Source organism: Dermochelys coriacea, chromosome 9 (genome assembly GCF_009764565.3).
Source record: "Dermochelys coriacea isolate rDerCor1 chromosome 9, rDerCor1.pri.v4, whole genome shotgun sequence".
Classification (NCBI taxonomy): Eukaryota; Metazoa; Chordata; order Testudines; family Dermochelyidae; genus Dermochelys; species Dermochelys coriacea.
Genome location: NC_050076.1, coordinates 71,751,205 through 71,778,437, shown reverse-complemented (window position 1 = coordinate 71,778,437; position 27,233 = coordinate 71,751,205). Strand labels below are relative to the sequence as shown.

General features: G+C 38.5%; 1 long non-coding RNA gene across 1 annotated transcript in view; it reads right to left on the bottom strand.

The window, feature by feature from the left end:
• Positions 1–879: 879 nt before the first annotated feature.
• The window catches only part of LOC122455735, a 40,193-nt gene continuing 13,839 nt past the window's right edge, over positions 880–27,233 (bottom strand). The window contains exons 2-3 of the long non-coding RNA XR_006274185.1: positions 15,279–15,428; positions 880–1,012 (exon numbers count right to left, since the gene is read on the bottom strand). This is a non-coding gene — a long non-coding RNA (uncharacterized LOC122455735). The remainder of the gene's footprint in view (positions 1,013–15,278; positions 15,429–27,233) is intronic.

Sequence of the window (27,233 nt, the reverse complement as noted above, 5' to 3'; positions counted from 1 at the left end):
GCTGGAGCTGGGAGTACTGCCTCACCCCCTGGCTTGAAGTGGTTACCATCATATACAGGGTTTACAGTTTGGTTCAATGGCTCTCAGCACCCCCCACTATACAAATTATTCTAGCACTCCTGGTTACAAATTGTTGTAATGAGCCATAAAACTGCTAAGTCTGCAGTTTTTAGTGTCCAGAGCTATGAATTTAAGTTCCAGCTTGTCTTTTGAAAGTGTGGAGCAGGTTTCCCTGAGGACAAGTTAAAAGTGTTCACCCATAGGTGGTATGGTGCTTTTTGTCTTTTATCATTTCTCTGTGCGAGTTCATTGGAGAGCATAATGCTTCTCTGGTCTCACCCACACACTTGTGGTTGGGGACATCTGATACACTGAATGAGGCACAGCACATGTCATGATAGGCATGTATAGGACACATAGATCTTGAAAAGTGTGTTGTAGGGGATATTGATCATCATAGCAGTGGAGATGTATCTGCAGGTCCCCTTGTCACATTTATTTCATACCTAAATTTCATATTCAAATATTTCATACTTGTCCAGGAAAAAGCCTCTGAAGAATCAAATGTCAGACCAGAGGAAAAAACAAAACTTCTTTTGACAACAGTAAACTAAATGCTTTTGTTCACCTTATGAACTGTGAGTGGACTCTGTTCCTTGAGGTCTTCTTGTTTGTAAGACTTCTTCTGAATGTGGAATTAGAATGCAGGGTTGTGGAGTTTACTGAAGCTATTAAAATGTCATGAATTTGGAATTGGTGGAGGAATGCTGATAATATAGTTATTGGTTTTGGTTATCTTTCATATATATAAACAAAACACATGAAGGCTTTATGCACCATCCAGAAATTTAATTGCAGGATCTAGAAATTCTGATATTTGTGCTTTGCAAAAGAGATAACCATGTCCACAAGAATTTGTAAGTACAGTCGGCAGGTGTAAACAAGTTCAGCAAGTGTGCATGGAATCTGTTCCACATTTCAGTAGGAAGCTGCTAGTGATTCTCCTTCTAACCTGATGAAAGGCAAAATATAATATTTTAAGCAGTCGGCAAGCAGTTGCTATGTACGTGTATTTCTTATCATGGGTATTCAGCAATGGAATATCACCTCTGTTGAACAGAGTCAATGACACAGTCAACAAGAAGTAATAATAATCTCACATTTGTAATGTGCCTTTGCCCTGAAGGATCCCAATTTGCTTTGCAAACTAGGTATGGAGCAAACGTGCAAGAGCTTCTGCAATTTGTACCTTCAGTGGGTGCTGCTAGCCACGGACTGTGCCATTTCCCACTCTTCTGTGAAGCTCATAGAGGAGAAAAGAAAGAAGAGGAGGCAGCCACCCATCCCAGAATATTCCCACTAGAGTAGGGTGGAGCAGCTTGATCTGATTTCATTGTTACAAATCTATTACCAAAATCTGAAAAGAAGCTAGCAATGCTAGTATCCTCATGCTTGTATTGTTGTTTTTTATAATCAACACTGTGATAAATAGACTCAAACCAAATCTCAGGTCGCAACTTCCCTGCTCTTTAGGGGTAGGGTTTGGAAACCTAATCCCAATTTTCAAGAGAGAGTGTCCCTATTACAAAGAGTTTTCAATCTAAGTATAGAAGGTAGACAAAGGACATATTATTCGCTTCATTTTACAGAGAGGAGCAGAAGCACAGAGAAATTAAATGACTTTCCTAGGGTAGCACAGGAAGCTTATATATGATCTGGGAAATGAACCCCATGCATTAACCTACACATGTCAATTTTATGCATTGTGAGAAGTCGTGAGACTACTCACTCGCATCTCTTTAAGCGTGCGCATATTATTTCCCAAACTGCTCCTTTAAAAAAAACAAATACCACATAAATACTTTATTTTACTTAGACTTTAAATGTCACTCATGCCCTCTATATAAAATATATGGGACTTTTAAACATTTAAAATACAGTATGTATTGCTAATTGATTTGAGTAGTATTTTGGGCTTTCACTGTTGACTGTCCATGGATCTGTTTTAGTACTATAAGAGTAAACTGGGCAAAGGTTTTATGTGGATATTTCACTTGACATCCCCAATAATATGTAGTAAGACCCCAATCCTACAAGATGCTGAGCACTTTTGATACCCATTGCACCACTTAAGCCAATGGCAATCAAATGTCCTCAGTACTTTTTAGGAGGTGCTCCATACTTTACAATACCTGTGTCCTAAAATCTATTGTCTTGTTGATAAGGGAGCTCCAGGCAGACACATACTATATAGTAAAAAACAATACCTCACAATAAGTACTCTATCACAACATAGAGACCAGAACAAATGAAGAGCACTGCATGGCTACTGAAAACAAATGTAAGCTAGTAGATAATGGATGGAAGTCAGAGCACACAAAGAATTAAATTTTCTAAGCACATTTATTCCATGCACATAAATTTGCTGACAATGGTTTAAAAATTCATGTGTTAAAGGTTGGCTTTTCTCTGTGTTCTAAAAGGAAACTTAACCAGACAGCCGTGGAGCCCGTGTAAATCACAGGTTTATATTTAGGATCCATAAAATACAGAAAAAAATGAAGATGGCAAAATACAACATAGGACCCAAAGTTCAGTTAACAAGATAAATATTCTGGTGAATCCCCCTTACCTCAGTTATGGAGACAATGCAACTTAGCACTTAGGAGTTATGTAATGGAATGCTATATCTCTTTATCGATACAGCAGACCTATAGACCTATAGAAAGGCATGGGATAAAAAGAAGTCAACACCAATTTTTACAAAGAAGAGTGAAAGTTTAGTGAAGAAATTAAATGGAAACCTCAAATGTATGCATCTCAGCCTTTTGGATTTTTTTTCTAATTTAGGTTGAGCAGGATTTCTTTGACAGAACACCAATTTCCTCTTCTGAAGGAAACAGCTGTATTACACAATCTCTTGTTTGAATTATGTCAAGTGCTAAGATGAACGTGGGTGCACCTGAGAGGAGAAAAGGGCTCCAAAGGTCTAGCTCTCCTAACATGAAAGAACAGGAGTAGGAGTTGAAAACTGTATTATGCACAAGAACCTTGGTGGAAAGACAGTGGCTTTCTCCCCCCAATAAACTCTCAATGGGGAATAATGGCCCTAAACATAGAAAATACCCTTTTATACTATACATTAAATAAATCAGACACAATAATAAAAGGAAGAAGTAGCAGGATGGAGGTAAGTGGTGCAAAGAAAACTGGAGTCTGTGTTTTGCTTTCCTTCTCTTATTTGGCTGAATTTTGTTCTTGATCAATTTTAAGACCCAAGAATTGGGTCACCTTTTGTCACCTGTGAATGCTGGGGGAGGGGAATCAATGGCAGATTCCTTTTTCCTGATAACAGCAAATGATGAGTTTGCTTCATGGAAACAAACCCTGACTAGAGTCTCACCAAAACTAATATAAAATATTCTGATCTGACTCTGGATGGAGGATGCCAAATTAGGATTTGATTTAAAATTAAGATGAATGCTGTTAAACCGAAAATGGCATTTTAAATATAATCAGCTCATTCCTCTGTTTGGTACTATCATTAAATTCATGGACCGCAAAAAACAGTTCAGTGAGTCTCCCCAAATGGAGTGTTAGTTTCCTAGATCTGAAGAAGAGCACTGTGTAAATTCGAAAGCTTGTCTCTCCGACCAACAGAAGATGGTCCAAAAAAGGTATTACCTCACTCACCTCATTTCCCAAAATGGGATGCAATCAGTGATGAGTGAATCTCAAAAGCTTGTTTTTAGTTTTAATGGCTACGCCTTTGAACCTCATCTAAAGTATTTTGGTTTTTGAAAAAGAGTATTTGAAAAAGAGGCAAGAAGTTTCATAAGGCCAGGTAATCTTGTAAGACTGCAGTAACTTCCTGTCAACAATGCATGACAGGGAAATTCTGAACTCCAGGAAAGAGACAAGATTATAATTTGATTACATTAATGCCCATCACGTGCTAGGTACTTCCAGAAAGAAATGAAAGAATAGCTCTTGCCTCAGGGAGCCCAGAATCTAAGGACAGACAGAAAGTAGGTGTGTATTCCTGGGACTGGTGTGCCTCGGAACAGGTCCTAATGCAGGAATAGGCCAACTAGGCATGACTGAACCATGCATCTGTATTTCTGAAAACACATTGATATTAAACTGCACGTTCATTCGTCTTACAAATATAATTAAATAAAGAAAAGAGCTTTTTTTAAAAGTAATTAGCTGCCTATCAAAGGATGTCAAATGTTCTCCAAATGCTAAAGGGATTTAATTTCTGACAGAAAGAGTCGTTATCCTGGGAATCGTCTCATATCAAGTATCCTTGGCACCAAGGCAAAGGGAATAAGTGTTGGGGGAAAATGTGTAATTGTTTGTGAGAAGCGATTAAAGGCCAATCTCCCTTGTGATACTAAATACTTTGCAAAAGGAGGCGCTTCCTCCAATTACAATAAGTCAGTTTATAGATTCAATTGGACTAAGGGATATTTTATTAAACAGTTTTCTTAAAAGCTATCTTTTGAGAATTACAAAAAAGAATTTGAACTTTCCCAAAAGTAAAAGGGAATATATCGGCAGCTAGATCATTTTGCATGAAATCTAGTTTACAGGAAACTTTTACCTAAGAATGCTAATAATAATTTTAGGGGCACATTTTCAAATATGTTCTACAAAAATTCATGTGCATCGATTTGCACATGTACCTTCAGAGGTTGGTGTACAAACACCGGGTTTGTGTGTGCAGGTACCTTTTTCCATGTGAAAAATGACATATGCAAAATGTAGAGTTCTTATATAATCTGATTATTTGTATCTGAAATGGTTTTTTATTAAACTATAAAAATCCAGGTAATCAATATAATAAATCTATGGTAGAATTTGTTGGGGTGGGAATCTCCATTGTTTCAGTTTTTTTGCTTTGTGGCATGTTGTACTTAGTTTAGTATTGCCAAATTCAAGCATTCAAAAACTATGAATCAAGCTACCCCAAAACTATGAGATTGGTTTAAAAGTCATAAGTTTTTTTTTAAATGAGAAATACTGGCTCTTTTTACTTAACTGCAGGTTTTTAAGCCTATGGTCCATTTTGTCAAACTTTTCTCCACAACAAGGACTAGAATTTTGTATTTATTGTTATTTTAAAGGATATCTAAGTGTCTTACATAATCATCTGACTCTGGGAGCTGGAGATTTAAAAAAACAGAAAATATTGTTTCAGAGTAGCAGCCGTGTTAGTCTGTATTCGCAAAAAGAAAAGGAGTACTTGTGGCACCTTAGAGACTAGCAAATTTATTAGAGCATAAGCTTTCGTGAGCTACAGCTCACTTCATCCGATGAAGCTTATGCTCTAATAAATTTGTTAGAAAATATTGTGTGACTTGTGTTAAAATTGAGAGTCACTTTCACCCTTTTACCCTACAAAGTCTGTTAGTCAGTTTCCCTGCTGTTTGTCTGGGTTTTCCACATAACCACATGAGAGCCACGACATGTAAAGCCCTTTCTGCATGGCTCCCATATCACAGAGAACAGAACTTCACGGAAACAGACGAGTGCTGAAGGGATAGGAAATAGGAATTCTGAAGCAAACAGGCAGGAGCTAGGATCCTAGTTTTTCTAGTTCAAAACCTAGGATGATATCCCTGTTCACAGCTCTTCGCAAGCAGTTTGGTTGTAGGAAGTCTGGGAAGTCATGCAAAGGTTTGGATGTGCTGGGTGCATTCAGTTCATTGGTGTTTCCTTTCCCACTACATAAAACTTAGAATTTTATATTTGTGCTGCTGGAATGTAAAAGCATTTGTTGAGTAATTTCAAATTAATTGCATTGTACATTGATTTTCCTCTTGCATAATTATTAACCCTCAACAACTCTCCCAACAATCAATTTATACTTAAGTAAACCTTCCCTTTGCCATGCCCTTTTGGTATCTCACTGGGCACTTTTTAAAAAGACACTTCCCAAATAGACACCATCTCAGCTTGTTGTTTTTGGGAACAATACTCCCAACCCATCTTATTTTCTACCTACATTTCTAACCTTAAAATTTTTGTCTAAGCAAGCATCTGCAGATTCCAGGGACAGTGAAGGCAAAGAACAGACTGTGCCCCTCCCTTGTGCCCCATTGGGAATGGAGCGGGTGAGCCACTTATCAACTCTTGTTAGCAGCAGTGATAGCTAGTCCTAACAGCCTTCATAAAGAGGCAATGAGGGATAGTGGCCAGTCATTATCCCAAAGAACATCCTAGCATGGAGATAGAGGTCTTTGAGGCCTTTCTTCTAGAAGACAGCAATGGTGAGTGGGAGCATGGGAGAGTGCAGGGTCTAATTCCTGTCTCTCAACCACACAAACATACATTTACATTTTCAGGAATCAGTTCCAAAAGCCAGGAGTTAGATTCGGATCCAGTAGATCTTAACAGGGCCAACATTTTGATGTTCAGGACCCCTTCATTAGAATACAGGCCCATCTCTGCATACAACTGTCATTCACTGTAAATAGGTCTGATAATACATTGTTTTAATTCTTCTATCTGAATTCCTAGTTCATCGGGAGAGGGCTTATTTTATATTATAAAGACTAGAAGGTGGGGCAAATTTCAGGGCCTCGGTGACAGTTGTATCAGAGCAAGGACTCATTTGTGAGGAAAGGAGGGAGACATTACCATTAAACATTTCCCTTGGAGGTTCTACAGCTTGACTTTTTCCAGGACATACCAGCATTGAATTTCTGAGCCCAGGTTGCTAAGCAGAAAATGGTTCTCCTGTGCCATGAACATTTTTGAGATTTTTTCCCCATCCCAAATCATGGCATAAAGTTAAAATCTTAACTGCTCATCAACAAAACTTCAATACAACTTGACTTTTTTTTTTTAATCAAAACATTTCATTTCGGTTTTGATTTTATTTTAAGGATGTTTGGGGTGTTTCCCCCCTCCCCACTATAAATTAACTTACATTTCTAAATGAAATGTCATTTTGATCAGAAACATGGAACTTTTGTTTTGAAACATGTTTTGACAATTTCCAAACTTTTTTTCCTCAAAAAAATTCAAAACAGAAAATTCAATGAAACTGATCCTTTCTCATGAAAAGTTTTGATTTTAAGCAATCAACATTTGTTGACTAAAAACATATCTAGTCATAAAATTCCCAACTAGCTGTTAGCCAGGCTCCACCCAGAGGCTGTGCCAGGTCGTTTCTGACTGCCTAAGAGAGAAGGGGTTGCATCCTGTGCCCCGAATAACCAGTAGCTCAAAACCTGAGTCCCACTGCCTTCCACTGACAGAATCAAAGGGATAAATTTACCTGGTATTTATAAGTGCTTAGTGGTGCTATTAGTATATTAAAAGAACATAAGAATGACCATCCATGGTACATCTAGCCCATTCAGTATCCTGCCTTATGACAGTGGTCATTGCAAAACGCTTCAGAGGGAATTAACAGAATAGGGCAACTGATCCATCCCATGCTATCTAGTACCATCTTCTGGCAGTTGAAAGTTTAGGGACATCCAGAGAATGGGGTTGCGTTCCTGACCATCTTGGCTAATAGCCATTGATGGACCTATCCCCATGAACCTATCGAATTCTTTTTCGAAACTAGATATACTTTTGGCCTTAGCAACATCCCAGCAACAAATTCCATGGGTTGACTGTGCTTTGTGCGAAGAATTCCCTATATGTGTTTTAAACCTGCTGACTATTAATTTCATTGGGTGATCGCTAGCTCTTGTGTTATGAGAAGGGGTAAATAACTCTTCCCTATGCACCTTCTTTCTTCATGATTTTTAGACCACTACCGCATTCCCCCCTTAGTTGTCTCTTTTCTAAACTGAACAGTCCCAGTCTTTTTAGTCTCTCCTCATATGGAATATGTTCCATATCCTTAATCATGTTTGTTGCCCTTCTCTATACTTTTTCCAATTCTAAATTTCTTTCTTGAGACATAGTGACCAGAATTTCATTCATTATTCAAGGTATGGGCAACCATGGATCTATGCAGTGGCATTATGATATCTTTCGTCTTATTATCTATCCCTTTCCTAATGGTTACTAGCACTCTGTTAGCTTTTTTGACTGCAACTGCACATTGAGTAGATGTTTTCAGAGAACTATCCACAATGACTCCAAGATCTCTTTCTTGAGTGGTAACAGATAATTTAGACCCCGTCATTTTTATGTATAGTTGGGGTTATGTTTTCCAGCGTGCATTACTTTGCATTTATCAACACTGAATTTTGTTTGCCATTTTCTTGTCTGGCCACCCAGTTTTGTGAGAACCCTTTGTAACTTGGTTATCCAATGATCAGTATCAAATTAATTTGAACTAAATGCCATTTTCACTCTGCATATGGGTACTAGAGTATATTTCAGTGATAATGCCCCATACATCACTCACTGAGGGTTTAAATTCACCAGTGGTGTGAAGGGACAATCCATAGACCTACATATCATTTAAGATCTGAGTTTCATTAGCTGCTTTGCTCATGGTCTGCATTTCATGAGTATCTCAGCACACCTACACTCTGCACAAATGATTCTCCGAATGACTCAGCTCTCATGCCTTGGCCCTAGGCTTCACTAACTGTATTGTCCTAGAAGAGTGCTATTGTTTCAGCAGGTCCTGGATGAGGAGGCAGTCTCTGCCACTCCTTAGAACAGACTGGAAAGCTGCAGTGGGAGCAAAATAGCCGAAGGAAATTATTCTGCATTTATATCAACCCACCATTCTCAATACACTACACAGGAGATGCAACCAACACTACAACCAACAGGCTGGAATACCAGTTCTGTTCCCTACCCTGAACCAGAGGTAGGTCTCACCTCCTTAGCCCATTTTCCCTTCATCCACCAGGTGAGAGTAGTTGAGTTTTACCTGACAGAGCTGTTCTTCACACATTCTATATATGTGCTTTAGAAGTGCAAGAACTGCTCTAACAAGCTGGAGCAGACATTTTTAACCTATTAATTTAAAGCTAATGAAAACTGTTCTGCACTCAGACTGGATGACATTCCCCATCAATGGCATTTTTTTTCCTTGTAGCTACAATGAAATGAGAAGGAGCATCTCAACACTTTCTGGTGCAAAAGTTACAATGTATTTTATCATCAGTGCTTTATTTTAATTTGTTACTTTGTCAAGTAGGCTAATTAACACTATATACACAAAGCTGATGTGTATAAAAAAGTTACACAAGGCTCATTGTGACTCCTCTGATGAATTAATTGTCATCGTGTTTTATAGGAGCAGAGTCAGCAATTATGTGCAAATTGCTGTTTTGGAGATCATGAGATTCACTAAAACAGATGTAATTAAATGCACTTGATAATTACCATTATGCTTGTACTTAATATTAATTGGTCCGTGGAGTCCTGGTTTTCTCCACTAGAAATTAGAACAGTGAAGGAGAAAAGGAAACCAGAATTTATTAGCAGTCCTGAATGAAAGCAGCCATAGGCACAATTTAATTAGAATGGGTGGAGTCATGAGGGGGGATGTTTTAATGAATAAGTTGGAGCAATAGATCAACTTGCTTAGGGGCTTAGCTGTCATGCAGAGCCTATTGCACTCAAGAGACCAGGTTTAAACTTTAGTTCTCAACATTCTCAGTGTGTTGGTTTCCTTATCGTGTATTACTGTACATATGAAAAAAACTTTTACTGAAGAACAAAAAGTATTTTATCTGTGTAACAGAGCTTGTGAAACTTGGAAAACCTCATCTTGAAAGTGCCTGTTCATTCTGACCTTCAAACTCTGCACTTCAAGGCATCTACTTAAGGAAGGTTTGCAGACCAGGAAGACTCAAGTTTGCACAATCAAAGACCAAATAAGACCATTTTTTGTTTCTGTTTTTCACCACTGAAGACAACTGCTCAGTTCCTTTACGTAAGTGCAAACTTCGGGATGTTATTTTAGTTTTTGATTTACAGTATTAACAAAATCTCTCCTCTATGGAAGAATCTATAGAATCTTTTGGAGAATTCTAACCTTTCTACAGAAGTTCTAAAGCAGCCTAAAGCATTCTAGGGGAGGGATATAATTCTCTAATAAATTCCACAGCATCATGGACTGGGGCATGGGCAGTCACCCCTAGTGGTTGAAGCAGAGATGGTCAGGCCTATTAGTCAGAGTCAGGAACCAAGCAGGGTAGGAGCAAGGCTGGGAACAAGGTTGGGAATAAGGCAGGCCCAGGAGCAATTGCAACTACAGCATTGAACAGCCACCAGCCAAATGCTACCACTGGTCTTAAGAGCAGTCCTGATAAAGCTGCTCAGCCAATTAGGTGATCCAACCAATTAGGGATTTCAGCTGTAGTTAGCTAGCTGATGGCAGGCTTTCATTCCTGACACAAAAGTTTTTAGAGTAAGTTTTATAGGATCCTACTTAAATTCTATAGAACCCTATTAAATTCTAAAGGATTTTTCCATTGGGGAGAATTGTAGGGATTAAGTTCCAGTATTTGGCCTTGCAAAGCATATGTTGCACTTTGTGAACCTGAGTAGCCCCATTGACATCAGCTAAATTACACACGCACACAGAGCTAAGCACATGCATAAATCCCTCCATGGTCAAGCCTAAGTGAGACTATTATGTTCATCAAGAAAATTAACATAATGGAAAATTCTGTGTAAAGTGAAAGATCCTGATTCCATTTGAAAAATCAATGAAAAACTATAGGGATTATTTGATCTCGATGCTTATGAGATGACAATCAAGGTCAATTAGAACATCATTATGATGCAAACATACTGTTAACTGGAATTATATTATAACTGAACTGAGATGTTTACTATAAAACAATAGTGAAGGTCAATGGGAATATGATTACAATATAAAGAATACCATGTTTTTATAATAATTTAAATGAAAAAAATAGTATTGAACATTTACAGCACAAGAATATACTTTAAGTGAATGAACAATGAATGACTTGGCACTGACATTTCCAGAGATTCCATTGTATACATACTGGGCTGTTGTGTTAATTACATTGCGGTATTCAGTTAGTATTGGTTATCAATGTTCACTTTTTGAAATAAAATGATCCTTTGGAAAATAGATAAATGAACAGGAAACAGTAGCAAAGTGACACATTAGCATTGTTTCAGAGTAGCAGCCGTGTTAGTCTGTATTCACAAAAAAGAAAAGGAGTACTTGTGGCACCTTAGAGACTAACAAATTTATTTGAGCATAAGCTTTGGTGAGCTACAGCTCACTTCATCGGATGTATTAGCATTGTGTATCCCTCAGAAAATCTGGGTCTGGGTCACATAACCACAAGTCATTATTTCCTTGCCCAGAGCACAGTTAATGCATATTGGGACACACTAATGGAGCTGCATTATCAGATAATTTTGCTGTACATTGATATTGCCAACGAAGTACAAGCATCTCACTTTACGGTTTTTTAATCATCTCAAGTTCCTAAGTGGGGAAACAGAAAACAACAACACCGCATTTCATCTCTCTCTTTACTCGACTGAAAAAATAGGCAGGTTGCAGAACATCTATTCCAACCCTTTAGAAGTTTCATTGTCTAAGCAAACACATGTCTTTTGTGATTTTTGCAGCATAACAGCTAGTCATAGTTTTGTGTTGGGGTTTCCAGTAAGAATTAAAGCATATCCTATATGTAATGCACTGCCATGTTGAATACAGTGAAACTTTGTGAGGAACAAGTATTCCCATATGGTTTAGGGTTTGAGATCCCAAAAGATATGCTTCTATTTCCCAGAACATTCACATATTCTTTAATTTAAAAAAAAACAATGATGGCTTAATACAGTAAAATGGTAATTTCCTGCTTTCTCATCCAAAGAAAAAACAGTCTACTGAAATTAGGGGTTAATTCTGATTATATTTGCCTTTAAGCAAACTTTGTCATCTGTCAAACTCGTTGACCTGAGAACCCCCTACATGCGCGCACGAACAGACACACATACACACACACAATTAGGCCCTAAAGCTGATTTCAGAATGTTGTATTTCATTTAATTATAGTCATCTAAAGGGACATTATCATGATTGTTAGGCCTTAAAACTAACCTACATTGACAGATTTCCCATATTGTAGGATTTAGCCTTTGGATGGCAACAACATACTATTTTAAACCTGTCTTTACTGCACAGCACTTTTAAAACATCACCTAAAATATGTTTTGTGATTTACATCAACACCACTTCCCTGCACTTCCCCCACCCCAAGCAGAGCATTCTCTCTCCCTTCTTCCTATTAGATTCTATCCCTGTCCCAACCTTATATAGATGCAGCATTATGATACTCCAATCTCCACCACAAGATTCAGATGCCTCCCTTGTCATACCTTTAGCAGCTCAGGTGATTAACCCTCATGGGCTTCTGGTGTTGGTTTAAGAGCAACAGCACTCAGGTCTGGGTTTACACTTAAAACACAGGTTAACAAAACTATATTCTAAGGGGTGTGAAAAATCCACACTCTTTTAGCGCTGTAGCTATGCTGATCTAGCCCCAGTGTAGACACGGCTCAATCAATGGAAGAATGCTTCCATGAAACTAGTTACAGTTGCTCAGGGAGGTGGTGTTCCTACAGTGATGGAAAAGCCCCTTCCATCAGGGTAAGCAGCACCGATAACATGGGGTTGTGCTGGCATAGCTACTGTGCCAAGGCTATGCTGGTATACTCCCCCTAGCATGCCCATGGTGTCAGCCTCCTCTGGTAAGGGCATGATGGAGGTGGAGAAAAGGGACAGCTCCCTCTTGTGATTAGTGAAGAAGTGGGAAAAGGTTCTTTACCCTTCCATGAAAGCATGGGAAAAAATAATCTCAGTTTTAGTACTGCCAACCTGAACCATTCAAAAATTGTGGGTTAGGTGTGTCCTCTCCCTCCCACCCCACCCCCCCAAAAAATAATAATTCTGAAATAGACTTAAAAATCCACGAGATTTTTAAGTAAATAATACATTTTGGATTCTTTTTGCTTGCCTTCTGGTTTTTGAGCATGTAGTGTACACTCTGGTCACATTTTCAAGCTTTTCTCCACAACCAACTAGAAACTTACTTTTTTTTTCTTTTTTAATGAACGCTGACTTTCTGACAGAATCACAACTCCAGGGGCTGGAGCTTTTACAAGAACACCAAATATCACAATACTCAAGCAAGAGTTGGCAATACTGTAGTTTGGTTAGGACAGGTCTCTGAAGAAACACCTGACAATTCTGCCTGTCACCATCCCCAAATCTCTCTTACAGAGGAGAGGCTTCAGAACAATGCGTGAAAAAAAGTTGCAGGAAGAGTTCAGAGAAAGAAGGCAAAGAAAATGTGCAAAAAGAAAAGGAGTACTTGTGGCACCTTAGAGTTTTCGCAAAACTTTTCTTTTTGCGAATACAGACTAACACGGCTGCTACTCTGAAAGAAAATGTGGTTTCAGTGGGAGTTTTGGAATAGAGGCTTGCAGTTTCTTGCAAATGCCATATGAGAAGGACCTTTGTCATTTATTCTCCTCCCCAGTGTAAATGCTTCACTCTCCAGCCTTTCCTTTGTAAATCAGCTCACCACACAGCTGATCTCCTGTCGTCCTCCCCTTCCTCTCAGGCTGGAGAATTGAACCCCCGACCTGAAGTTTTTCACATACCACATGGGGCACATTACATAACAACCCACAAGTAGTTCAGTGTTAATATGTGTAGCCAAGCACATTAGACACTTTCAGAAGGAGAAGGCATGCTCACAAACTGCCAGGAAAGAAGACACCATTTTCTGATTCTGCATAGAACTGTCTATTGTTTAAACTAAACTTTGTAGCCTGTGATGGTAACTATGTTAAAAATATACTGAACACCCTTATAAAAATGAACAAACACTAGTGAAGATCCCAACACTACAGTAGCAGTTCTGTGAGACTGTTATGAGCTATTATTTAAGATTAGATACATATTGCATTTATTTGTAATACCATGCCATCCTTATAAATCTAGTACCAATCTGTTCACAAATAATAGACCTCCATCTTCTTCACCATCTTATCTATAAAATTTGGATCTAGAACGTTATTTAGATTTCATCCTGGGGATTGGTTCTGACCCATTTTCAGCATGAATGTCAGGTTACAGGAATTTCCGGACTGAAATTTGGAATGAGAGAAACCTCAGAAGCTTTAGATCAGTTTGGAAAAGTACTTAAATGTCACCCGGGCATCTGTAAAACAGATGCTCTTGTGAGACCTCTGGTGCTTCCAGCTTGCTTTAGAAACAGAGATACTTCAAGAACTCTGTTTCATTTGATTCCACATGAGAGCTAGGATTGCTGGGATGTGTGAATTTTAAAAAAATAAATTAAACATATATGAATCTCAAAATAACTATAACAATCAAAACAATAGCAGAGGGTAACATCATTTCAAGCTCTCCTGAAGTTTTTTGAGGAAATGCAGTATCTTATTTTGCCCAAAATGTTTCATCCATCCTCTCATCTTGATTAAAATTGTTTTCTCTTTTTCACCAGAACAAGTTTTAAGCTGAGGGCAGGGCTTTATATTTATCACTAATCATGAGTGAGTAATTATTCACTAGGCATCAGCAAGACTCAGAAAGAAAACAGCTTAGGGTGTTTGATCTTTCTTGAGTGAAATAGGTATACCCATTTCTCTAAGGTGTACTTGTGATCAGCTTATTTGGGGGAATGAGGGCTGAGGGATGAGAAAGAAGATAAATTATGTAGTATACTTGGTAAAACTTTTAGGAAAGCAAAATCTATTGCTTTTAAAAATTGTTTGTAACTAGAAATTCAAGAGCGCATTTCATTTGACAGCAGCTGAGATGAAGAAAGCAAAGCTTTTTAAATCTAAACAGGGAGAAGCAATTTTTAAGTATGTGAAACTGAATATGGTGGATGCAGTACAAAAAAACCTAGAATATTTCTGAATGATTCAGATGGGGAACTTGTCTTTGGCATTTGACAAGTTGACATTTGACATTGACCAGTCAGATTGACCATTGGTTGATATAGCCCAACCTAGATGAAATTTAACAGACGACCAAATGTACACACTGTATCTTGTCATTTAGAGTCCCACAAGTCCATTCCAACCTTTTTCATTCTTTTTCCACAATTTTTTCTTAAACTTTATGCCTTTCCACCATTGGTGTTTAAGAGAGGGCAGCAAGGCAGGTCTAGTGGGTAAGACACTGGTCTATGATTGACAAAGCCTGGGTTAAATTACCAGCTTATCCATGACTCCTGCATGATCTAGGGCTAAGGCATTTAATCTGCCCTTAACGTCAATTCCCAATCTGCAAAATGAAGGTAATGGTTCCCTACCTCAAAAATCCATTGATGATGACTGTTAGGTGCTTAGATCCTACAGTGATGAGAGCCATGTAAGAACCTAGATAGAAAGTTCATGTGTCTGACATTCCTTTTTGAAATGAAGTCCATAGGACAGATAGTATAACCAGCCCAGGAGGTGTCCTGAAAGAAATACACAAATTAGACATAAATAAACTCTAGCATATAACAACAATTTTATTTTTGTTTTGGAGAAAGGCTGAAAATCAGGAAACAAATCATTGTTCTGAGAAGCATCCAGCCATGTTGCTGGAGAATGAGAGATCGCCTGCTCATTATTTGTAAGGGCTCTTGTCATTTAATTACAATCTCACTTTCAGATAATTGTCATTGCAGTGCCAGGATACCGGCTGATAGCTATTCATTTATTTATTGCCTACATGTCAATAGCCTGAGAAAGTATGTTACAATTTGTCTAAACGTTCTGACAAGAGCAGGGGCAGCAGGACAGATGTCTGGAAGATGTTTCCAAAATGAAAAGAGCTCTCTAGAAAAGAGAAAGTGGTAAAGTTCTATTTGAAAATTAATGTATGTGATGCGTTGTTAGAGTATTGGGGGAAAATAAATAAATAAAGAAACAGTAACATATCTACATAGAAAGACAAAGAAAGTGAATTGGACTAGATTCTAATAAAAAACCTGTGACTCGAGAAACAAATAAAGAAAACAGTTTAGGTGACTGGTAATTTGATCTACAGTTTTCCATCTCAGATGGCAAAAGCGAGGGGTGCCTGAAACTCCCTATTGCCATCTGACATCTGCTCACTAGACTATATGAAATGAATCAGTCGTCTCAGTCTAGCTCCGACTTGACAAGTGCCCATATCACATGTGGCACTCATTGGCTGTCTTGTTTGGCAGTTTTAGTGGTGGTGCAAGGTCTGAATAGGCATGGCGAGGAAAGTGAGCAATTCTTTCAGCTCTCTTTCAACCCCCTGACACAGAGCCTTCAAGACAGCATGAAAGCAGACAAGAGCAGTGTGGAACCTTACATTAGCACTGACTATGTTGTAAGTGATCTATGGATAATCAAAAGCTTTCATTCTCTGGGGTTATCTATATGGTGTCTTTCATCAGGACCACATTCACCAAAATCTCCCATCTACCTAGAAACATGTGCCATACATTCCAGACTAGAATCCAACCCCATATATCTTTAGATCAGGCCTTTTTTTAATCACTGTACTTTTTAATAACTGCTTTATTAATTGGATAAAATACTCTTTTTAATAAACTATTCATCATTTTTGGGGAGTTGCTGAGAAGTGCAATTTCCCTTGCTTTGATGGGGGCTGTGAGTGCTAAGCAAAACTCTGAAAATAGAGACTACATGTGTCTTTCCCTCATCATGTTCTACATGTTCCCTCATCTTTACACTAGTTTTGCTCTGGAAAATCTGCATAGGACCACATGCCATACATTCCAGGTTAGAATCCAATCCCACAGTGAAAGCAATTAAGTTATGGAATGTCCAAGTTATAAAGTTGCTTTATACTTTTTTGCTCATGAGAAATCATTTTCCATCATTGTTTTAAACAAACATGTGAGGAAATTACTGCATGGCTTCCTGGTATCCTAATCTCTGCCATGATGGCTTTTACTTTATTGCATTTCAAGAACTATAAAAAAGTTTTCACGCTGCCTGGTATGGAACACAGCTAAGAGTGTCAATCTCAGGTCAGACTGTCAGAATACAGGGCATACACACTAGCTGGTGGTATACTGTATCATAAGATTTTTACCAAGCCATTAACAGATGTGAGCTTCCAAAATATTACGAAGCCATATATTATGAAGTCCCCTTCAGGCCCTCTAGCCCCACATGAGCCACCCCGACAAACCAGACTTCTGTAATTAATGATTATTAAAACCAGAAATCACATATATTAGATTCCTCCAGCTCCAGAGAGCCAGCCATTTCCCCTAAGTCAAAATATACTTCAGAATATCACCCATAAACCATGCTGGTAGCCAATCCCTAACTAAACTAACTAAATATTTATTAATATAAAAAAGCAAAGAATTGTTAAAAGGCTAAAATGAATCATATGTGTTACAGTTGATTTCAGAGTTTGTAGATCAGGATAATAGCAGTGATGTTAAATCTGCTAGCTTGCAATAAGGCTCTCTGGCTCATCCCAAATACTGGGGTCCTCAGTCCGTTATTCAAAACTCCTTTGTGTTAGAAATCAGTCCAGAGATGTGGGACAGGAATGAGGCAAGGAGATGGTGTCACTGTCTCCTATTTATATCCCCAGTCCACGTGCATGGAAAAACACTGGCTCAAACATGGCGTCATGGTTCACATCTTGCATGCCTTACTAAGTCATGGGTATCCATTGTGCCTGTGCTCTTTGAGATGTCTTTGGGAGGGGCCCACTGGAAGTGTTGATTCTCCTTAATGGTGCATCAACACATGGCTGGCTAGCTGAATATAAATCTATCCTTTGGGTGTTACCCAGGAACTCATGCTTAGTAACAAACATATAGTAAATATTTCAAAATTTCATACCCAATGATGATATACACATTTCAACAAGATAGCACTTTTCAACAGATCACAACTTTTCTGTTGATATCTTACATGGCATATTTTGTACAAGATTTAGCGCAGGGATTGGCAAAGTGGCGAACTGCGACCAGTGGGAGCTGCAATCAGCAGAACCTGCGGACCCAGCAGGTAACCACAAACCATCCCAGCCTGCCCGAGGGCTTACCCTGGCAGGCTGCCTGCCAAAGGTTGCCAATCCCTGATTTAGCGCAACTGTGTAACAGTGGTGATAATGCTAGAGTAGATGGTCAACTTCCTTTTTGATACAATGTCACAAAAGTAACAAAAATAAACCTCTGCAATCTGAGTCCAAACAGACAGGATGTTCTTTAAACTTCTGCAGTCTAAGTGTCAATTTCCCAACAGACACCATGCTCTTTGTGCATTTTCCATTGTTTATATTTTCTCCAGATGAGAGCAGGTTGTACATTTCATTTTGCATCCCCTTACATTGCCAGGTAGCAAGGATAGCCTAACAATCTTGTCTTATCAACACCAATAACAATGAATACAAATTTTCACCTGGTTTGAATATTGTGTAGCTGAATCCTACCTTGCACTGGACCTCAAAAATCCAGTTGCAGCCTTATAGACTATACATCCTTTTAAGGCAAATTCATGGTTTTGACTCATCCATTGTGTCTTAACAAACCTACACACAATGAAACAGGTTTGAAGCCTAGTTATGGTCTGCTTTCCACTTAACAATGTGTTATGCAAAATGCCTGCTATTGACATACAGAGAGTTTCAAGTAGGATAAAACAATAAAATTGCTGCTTTCTTTAACCCTTTAAAATTACATAGATACAAGACAGGTTTCCTTTTACTGTACCAGTTAGAAGGTTTTGCATGTCACACACTGCAAATAATGAAGGAGGAGAAATGCTACCGTTCAAGGATGCCAGAGGTTTCCCTCAATGTGGTAAGTACTGGGGAGCACAATAGTGTATAATCATACCTTTCTTCACATGGCAGATTCCTGCAGAACAGAAACTCACACATGACGCTGCCACCTCTCAGTAAAAAAACAAATAAATGCACAAAGGACACACTGTAACACTTCTCAGCTATTCCCACTCCTCCCCAGTAAGGCTCCCATGAAAGAATGCCCTGCTGCATTATGGGAGGGGGTGAAGGGGGATTGGGACTGTGCTGCCTACTGATTGCTGGCCTGGGGTGTTAGCTGACTGGCTCTTCCTCACATCTACTTCCTCCTCCCTTCCTTTCGAGCTTCTGGGATGGAAGGGGGTTTAATATGCTTCTCCCCCCAGAATCATGGGACGGGTAGGAAGGCTCAACTGTACATCATTGCTTCTTACTTTCCAAAATGGCAGCCTCCACTTGCCCACCCTCCCCCATATCCTTCTCATGCCAATCCCCCAGGAACTGAACTCTTTTACTCTGTAGGTGATTCTTTAGATCCCACTGAACTGCTGAGTGAGAAGCAGGAGCACATTACTCCGTGGCATTTAGCTGACTTCTCCAGAGTCCACATGAGATAGTGTGAAGCCTCCTTCACTATGCAGGTCTTCTGGTTCTCCACCCTGAGAGGGATGCATAAGGGGTGCAATAGTCTGCAAAGCAGCTGCAAAGCCAATCAGTACCATATAGCAGGCAATTCCCTTTCTTCCCCACATATTTGCCAAGTTGCACGGGCTCAGTATTGGGATGATTTGACTTATAATGTTTTTTTTTAAATGGTCAGAATTTTTTTCCACATAGGCCCCTTACACCACTCTGATCATGTAAAAGGGCCATAAGGTGAGAATTTACTCCCACTTCCAGGTCCCTTAACACTGCCAGAGTCGTATAAACAGATCTTAGTGTAAATACAAATCCAGCCCAAAAGCTCTACAGTCCAGCTGGCCACCAACTGATGGCCAGAAACTTTATTTTATTGGCCACCTGCTTTCTTGGAGTAGCATCCAAATGTAAATATTTAACATTTCCCAAATTGATTAGTATCCTAGTGATGCAGTGTCAGCTATTGTTTATATGAGTAATCTGTAATTGGCAATGTACTAATCATCATAGAAAATAATAAATTAATAAATCATCAGCATAGCTATCATAGTCTTCCAAACACATTACCCACTAGGCCCATCAAAATGTAACATTGGAATACCAAATTTTCAGCACCACAGTATCAGTCTCTGATCCAAAAGGAAAGGAACTCTACCCCCCCCTTCTCTTTTTCTCTCTCTCTTCCTCCAAGAGAAATCATGCTCAATGGGACCCGATCAAGTAGTTTAGGCCCAAAATTAGGTTTTGGAGGGTGAAAAAAAGGCATTTTTCAAAAGCAAATGTTGTTAGAAATATTTGAATGAACTGTGTAGTAACTGACTCTAATGGGAGGCTGTGTGGGTGCAAGTACAAATAATTGACGTATCAATTTCAATTGATTTTCTTGGTTAAGTTTGTTGTCAATTGATATACCATTTGCGAGGCTTAGGTGTGACATTCAGTGGAAGCCAATGACAGTCTCTCCAGTTTATGCAGTTTCAGCTCTTGGAAAAACAGCAACTGAGTTTAATAACTTGCTTTTAGATGTTTAAATGTGATTTCTCCAAATACCTTTATTAATAGAAAATGTTGTTTTTGTAGGGACCCCAGAACAGCAGAGCGTTCACAGCAGCCAATGTGCCAGCTGACAATATGCTGGACTGATTTATTAAAAGTTACACATGTACAAACAGCAGCTAAGGTGCTTGCTACCATTCTGTGATATGCCCACTGTCCTTGCCTCTCACTTACTGGAGTGGGGCCAAGACACTTGGTGTATCACAGGGTGACAGTCAATATATTGGCTGCTGTTTGCAGGCTTTAAGAGAAATGGCTTCTGGAGAAAACTATTCTTGAAATTCTGGCCAAATGAGCTTTTGAAACTCATTTTAATTGACTCAGTTCATTTCTGATGTTTGGCCACAGGCAGGTTTTTTAAGGCAGAGATTCTAACTGGTGTTATGTGAAGCGTGTATGGGAGGGTTCTTTCCTTTTGTAAAATGTTCTGATGTTCCCTGGTATTATTTAAGAGAATAGTTTCTCTAAGTATTCTATTCTAAATTGGCTTTTTATTATTATTTCTCCATCATGTATATTTGTAGTTATAGCTGTAACTTCAACCTCACCGACAACTTTTCCTTTTAGGCACTAAGGAATTGAAGATCCATTGAGAAAGTGAAGTTACAGAGGCAGATGAACTAGTTCATCCCTAGAGTTTAAGGACCAAAGTGTCCTCTAATTTTGGGTGCCTCAATTTCTGGGGATCCACCTGGAGACATCCTGAGTCTGGTTTTCAAAAGAGATCCCGCCCCAAAATTCCAAAGCTTGGCACCTTTCAGGCTCAGAGAGTCTAAAACTGGTCACTGGGAAACAAAGGCACCCACAATTAAAGCCCACTTTTGAAAATACAATTAAACAATATGTGTCTTTAGTAGTATATAGCACCTTGTGTCGGCCATTTGCAGTAGGTGCAGTTCATCCTATGAGAAGGTCTAAACAAGACCTTGGAAACCCTGGCTATCATAGCTATCATTTGATTCTGTTCCACTCAGTTTGATCCTGAAACCCTAAGGTTAGAAACCAGGATGAAACTCATGTTCTACCATGCTTCTGTTCAACCACCTAACTTTTATGATAAAATATACTAACTGATAAAGATTCCAAGACTAATGTACTCTTATTCATGGCCACTACACACAACAACGTCCCTTTACAAGTCATAATGTTGTTGCTATTTCAGTTGGCAAGGTTTTTAATGAACCAAAGGCAGCTCAATGCTGACAATTAAATGAGATAAATTAAAACATGCACTGTTTAAAAAGAGTAATGGTGCTACTGATAAAAGATGTAAATCACTGTATTATCTAGCCACCCTTTTAGCTAGTGTTTACTTCACTCCAATTTCAAAATTTGTATTAAATGTACATCAGTAAAAGTGCAGTGATCGTGTAATTGAACTGATTTAACATCAGCCTAGTGAGTCTGGACAAAACTATTATTTGGAAGTTAGACATTAGTCTTTCAGATACCCCGGATAGCAAAACGTGGAGGCTCCCCTGAATTACATTCATTTTAATGGCTGAACCAGAGGACTGAGAGTCAGGACTAGATGCCAAGATAAACAGGGTGATTAGATCTACACTTTCTATGTTTACCATAAGAATGGATTCTCAGTTCAAGGATTTACAGCCACCACATGATTTGTCAAGACAAACACATAGTGGCAGGATAGTTGGGCAAATGTGGTCCTCCAGAAATGGTAATGGCTTTAATGGCAACTACTGCACTTCAGTGAACCAATGGGACAGTTTCCCAGCTGGTGTAAATTGGCATAAATGAAGATTTGGCCCATTGTGAGATGCCCTTTTGAATACTGGAGAACAAAAGAGTTATTTGATGGTCTGATCATATAAATTAACTTTTGAATTCATAAGTTTTCCAGTAAATAACATGTTCTAAATGAATGCTGTAGGGGATATTGTAACAGACCTCAGATCTATGTTGCTACAAGAAAATGGATGGACCAAACCTTGCTAGATGTACATAGTTTTGTGGCAGTAGTCCTGATGGTGACACTAATTATTTGAAGGATGGCTAAAATGAGTTATATTGTCCAAACCAGTAGAATTTGAAATTTTTCCAAGAAAAACAAAAGGGATTTAAAAACATATTAGGGAGAATCCTTGACAAATTAAATGTTTGGGGTAAAAATGAACTATTGCAGGAATTAGAGATTAATTGAGGAATTAGAGATTCATGGGTAGCTATTTTGGGTCTCTTGCCTTTTTTGTAATGAATAAATAGCTCTAATATTTATTCCTGTTTACTTTTAAATTAGGTATTCAGGAGTTTTCACAGAGATTGTTGCAATGATTATGTGTGGATAAGATGCTTGTAAACTTTGTTGCATGATTATATATTTATGAAGTATGGGATTTGTTCTTTCTGGCAGTATAATTATATTTGCACTTTGGATGTATCTGTATGTGTCATGTAAAACATCAGTCTCTCTTCCGATGACTCACTAAGACCCCAATTAAGGAAAGCTAATCTATTCACGGAAGGGTGCATAAGCAATTGCTTAACTTTAAGCATATCCTTGAATCCCACTGTGATTTAAACCCATGCTCATGTGCTCTCCTTAATCAGGGTCTAAACAGGGTTTTGTTCATAGAAAAGTCCATCACTCTACTAGATTTTGTCAACCGCTGTTGTTTGTAATTCTTCCTTCCTCGATTTTACAGGTTTATGTGCACTATTTATATTTCTAACAGATGCATGATAACTATGTAATATATTTTGTCCCAGTTCTTTGCTCACATAAGACTTCAGGGTATTTTGAACTTGTCCTGAAGCTCCCCTGGCACTAAGTTTTCATGTGTCACACTAGGACCTCTTCAGTACAGCTGCTTTGGGGCAGCTAGAAATATCTACAGACCTTTTGTCATCCTCTACCATTCAGCATGTGTCACTTTCTGTGATGAAATGTAAGGAGGAATGTAGCACAAAAATTATTTCAAATGAAGTGCAGAATTATTCTGGCCATATCCTTATTTAGGCTATTACCCATATTCTAATGAAAATGGACTATTTTGAAATGGAGGAAAACCATCCAAACAGATGGCCTTGACTGTATGCAGCCAAAAGACTTTGTAAAAGCATCAAACATCTTTATTGCAGAGATTTCCAGTCAGGAAAATCAAAATGTCTGTCAGTCCTGTATTTACATTGCTCTGAAGAAATGCTTATGCCTAAACTTGCTCAGAACTGCAGCATGTTTGAAAAAACACATGCCTTCCCCATTGAAAGTAAAGCTTTAAGCTGTGATGAATCAGGGTTAGTATTCAAAAAAGAGTAGAGGGGTAGAAAAAAAGTGCTCAAACACAGTTAAAGCCTTCTTCTAAGAAGGCCCAAGAGCAATTAATTTTGAAACATTCAGCGTGGTAAGTGGATTTTATTGAATATATTTACATGGATGAGATTACTTCTGTGAATCAGAGTCCTAAGAGATAAGGATAAAAACTATGTACAAGTACTGGTCAAGCAGTGCAAAAACAAAAAAACAAAAAAAAAAAACAACCCTAAAACTAAATTGTGATTTGTGAATATTTCAATCAATAGAAGTTCACTATAATTCATGAAATCATGTTATTAATTTTATAGATATTTAGATAAATGATAGGTAACTGGGAAAATGTTCATGAATATCTTAGTTTGCATGAATGATTATTCCTCCAAATATCCATACATAAAGTGCATTATTATTCATTTGCCATCATTGTTGTATTCTACTATTTAAAAAATGTTAGCCAAAGAAGAGAGAACTAAAACCTAACCATGTGATTTAAGCGACCATCTATGCCACACAAATAATGGACAGCAGATAGCCACGGTCAAAGCATACATTTAGCAAACCTCAAATAGACTGAAAATTATTTGTCTAAATAATTTGGCAAGTACTTTAGAATGCATGCATACAAAAATACCTCAAGAATGATCTATCGCAAAACCAGGGTTAAATTAATAAGACATATTATTTGGAGGGTGAAAATGATACCTGTGCAGAGGGCCAGCCTGTGCCTCAGTTAAATCTAAATGGGATTTGCAGTTAATAGGACTTAAGTGAAGTATAGGCCTTGAGTAGTATACAATGAGTAGTAGCCAATTTCTCCCATAATGAAAACTTCTAACTAGTTCTCCTGCTTTCTAATACCCAAGCTACAGAAATGTACAACTATCTGAACATAAGCAACTTATCTTAAAGTGAAAAGAAAAGGAGTACTGGTGGCACCTTAGAGACTAACAAATTCATGAAGTTGACAGATTTCCACTCTATACGGCTAAATTCAGTGCCTTGCATAATCACAGGTTTCAGAGTAGCAGCCGTGTTAGTCTGTATTCGCAAAAAGAAAAGGAGTACTGGTAGTCTCTAAGGTGACTTTTTCTTTTTGCGAATACAGACTAACACGGCTGCTACTCTGAAACCTGTGATTATGCAAGGCACTGAATTTAGCCGTATAGAGTGGAAATCTGTCAACTTCATGAATTGTTAGTCTCTAAGGTGCCACCAGTACTCCTTTTCTTTTTGCGAATACAGACTAACACGGCTGCTACTCTGAAACCTGTGATTATGCAAGGCACTGAATTTAGCCGTATAGAGTGGAAATCTGTCAACTTCATGAATTGTTAGTCTCTAAGGTGCCACCAGTACTCCTTTTCTTTTTGCGAATACAGACTAACACGGCTGCTACTCTGAAACCTATCTTAAAGTGGTGCATTCCTGGAGCTTAACTATATTTCCCCATAATTTGTCAGTCCTTTTTGTTTATGCTTTAGATTTCTCCTAACCTCAGATCTTGTGTGGGACATTTGTAAGGACTAACCTTTGATAAGATGGCTTTTAAAAAGAAACATTTTCAACCAATTGCGGGGGAGGGGGGAGTGTATAGGAAAGGAAAATGCAACTTTTCAGATTACCTTTAAAACATGGACAGAAAGTCAAAAGAGATAAACCCAGATTTAAGGAAAAAGCTGTTATTTTTCCTCACGTTTTGGTTAGCAGCTCTAAATATCATCATGGGAGAAATCAATTTGCAGCAGCTGTGGACAGCCTTTGGGCCCTGAACAGCTTAATTGGGGAAGTGTTTTAAAAGTTAAAGGGCCAGAGTCATGTCAAGTACATGAAGCAAAACCTGGCTTATGGCTCCCAATATATTAATTATACTGCATTCCTTGTATGACATCAATTAAAGCATCAATGTGCAAAATGGGCTGTTTTAAAGCTACATTTATTCCTGAATTCTCTTCTAGTTATAAATATTGTTCTAAACTAGTTCAGAAACCAAAGGTGCATGTTATCAGCAGACAATAACTATTTTAAGATTGTGCAAGAGCAGTCAGTAAGAATGGCATTCAAAATGGTATGTTTTAAATGTATAGTATTTGGAAATATTGTAATGACTTTAGAAGACACACACAGAATGGAATGTAAATGTTGTGGTCAGACTCCGAATTTTCCATATGATTTTGCAGGTGCAACACTTAAATCGATGCCCATTTAGCATGTAAACCTCAGGGATCGATTGCATCTTTACACTCTGGGACTGCACTTTCTTAAGATCTGGTCAGGGAGATGATGGGGCAGGAATTTTGACTCAGAGACTCATAACTCCTTCCCTGGTTCTCCCCTTACTACAGGGGGAAGGACAGACCAGAGCAGGAACTGCGACTCTCTGATTCACAAGTCCCTCCCTCACCTACTCCTAGAAAAGTGCAGCCCTGTGTAGATTACTTTCCCCACCACCACTCCTCAGCTGTGCTGGCTAATGCACCAAGGGGCAGAGCCAAAATGCTGGGCATGCCCACAGGCAGGAAGGAGGAGAAGTGACCATGCAGAGGCTGTTTTCCCTGCCATGCTGTGACCTGCGATGCAGGTGAGAGAGGGGTGAGCTGTATGCCTCCATACTCCCCAGCACAGGCACAATGGGAAAGTGACACATCTATCCAACAATAGAAGAGAAGAAAAATGAGCTGTTTGTTGGAGGCCTCACTCATAAAGAATAAGTGAATTACAGCCCAACAGGAGTCCTGTGAAATCCCTATTATCTGTCATGGTCTGGTGGTCTCATTTATCCATTAGTGGCAGCAGATCGTATACCCTCTGTGAACGTAATCTAATGATCTGTTAGTAGGTAATACAAGACCATAACATCATTGGCTGTCCAGATTCATATTTACTATCTGAAGGAAATAGCTAATATCTACTACCTGTCAAATCAGAAAATAAAAAAGAACTTGTCCCTTCCCTACAATAAAACAAAACAAGGACATTTAGGACCACTTTTTCCAACGCGCATTTTTGTGTGCACCTTCCTTGCGCACATGCAAATATCACACACAGATAAGCACTGAGGGGCACTCATATTCAGTTGCTTTCATGTACATATCTGTCTATGTTGAGGTTTGCACATGCACAAGTTTGGTGCATGGAATAATGCCTGAGCAATATGCACCACAGACTTTTGAAAATGTCACTTTGTAAGACATAGCTCATTACATGGGGCTGTATCTTAACATCACTCCCAAAGAGTCATTTGCATAAGCTTAGTCCTCTTGGATGAAATCCCCTGAGGTGCAGAGGGCAAGAACAAGGCCCATTTTCTATCAGCAAATTATTATCACACAATCCACTAGAAGGTTAATTACATGGCATCTGGGTATGAAAGCTTTCAAATAAAGTGATGAGGATGCTATTAGGAGGTTCACATTGAGTTCTTGTTTCGAAATATTTTGGTACAACAATGCAGAATTTTGCATCCAATAAGTGTTAATGGGTTTGCCAATAAAGATTTAAATAAATAATTCAGGAGAAAAT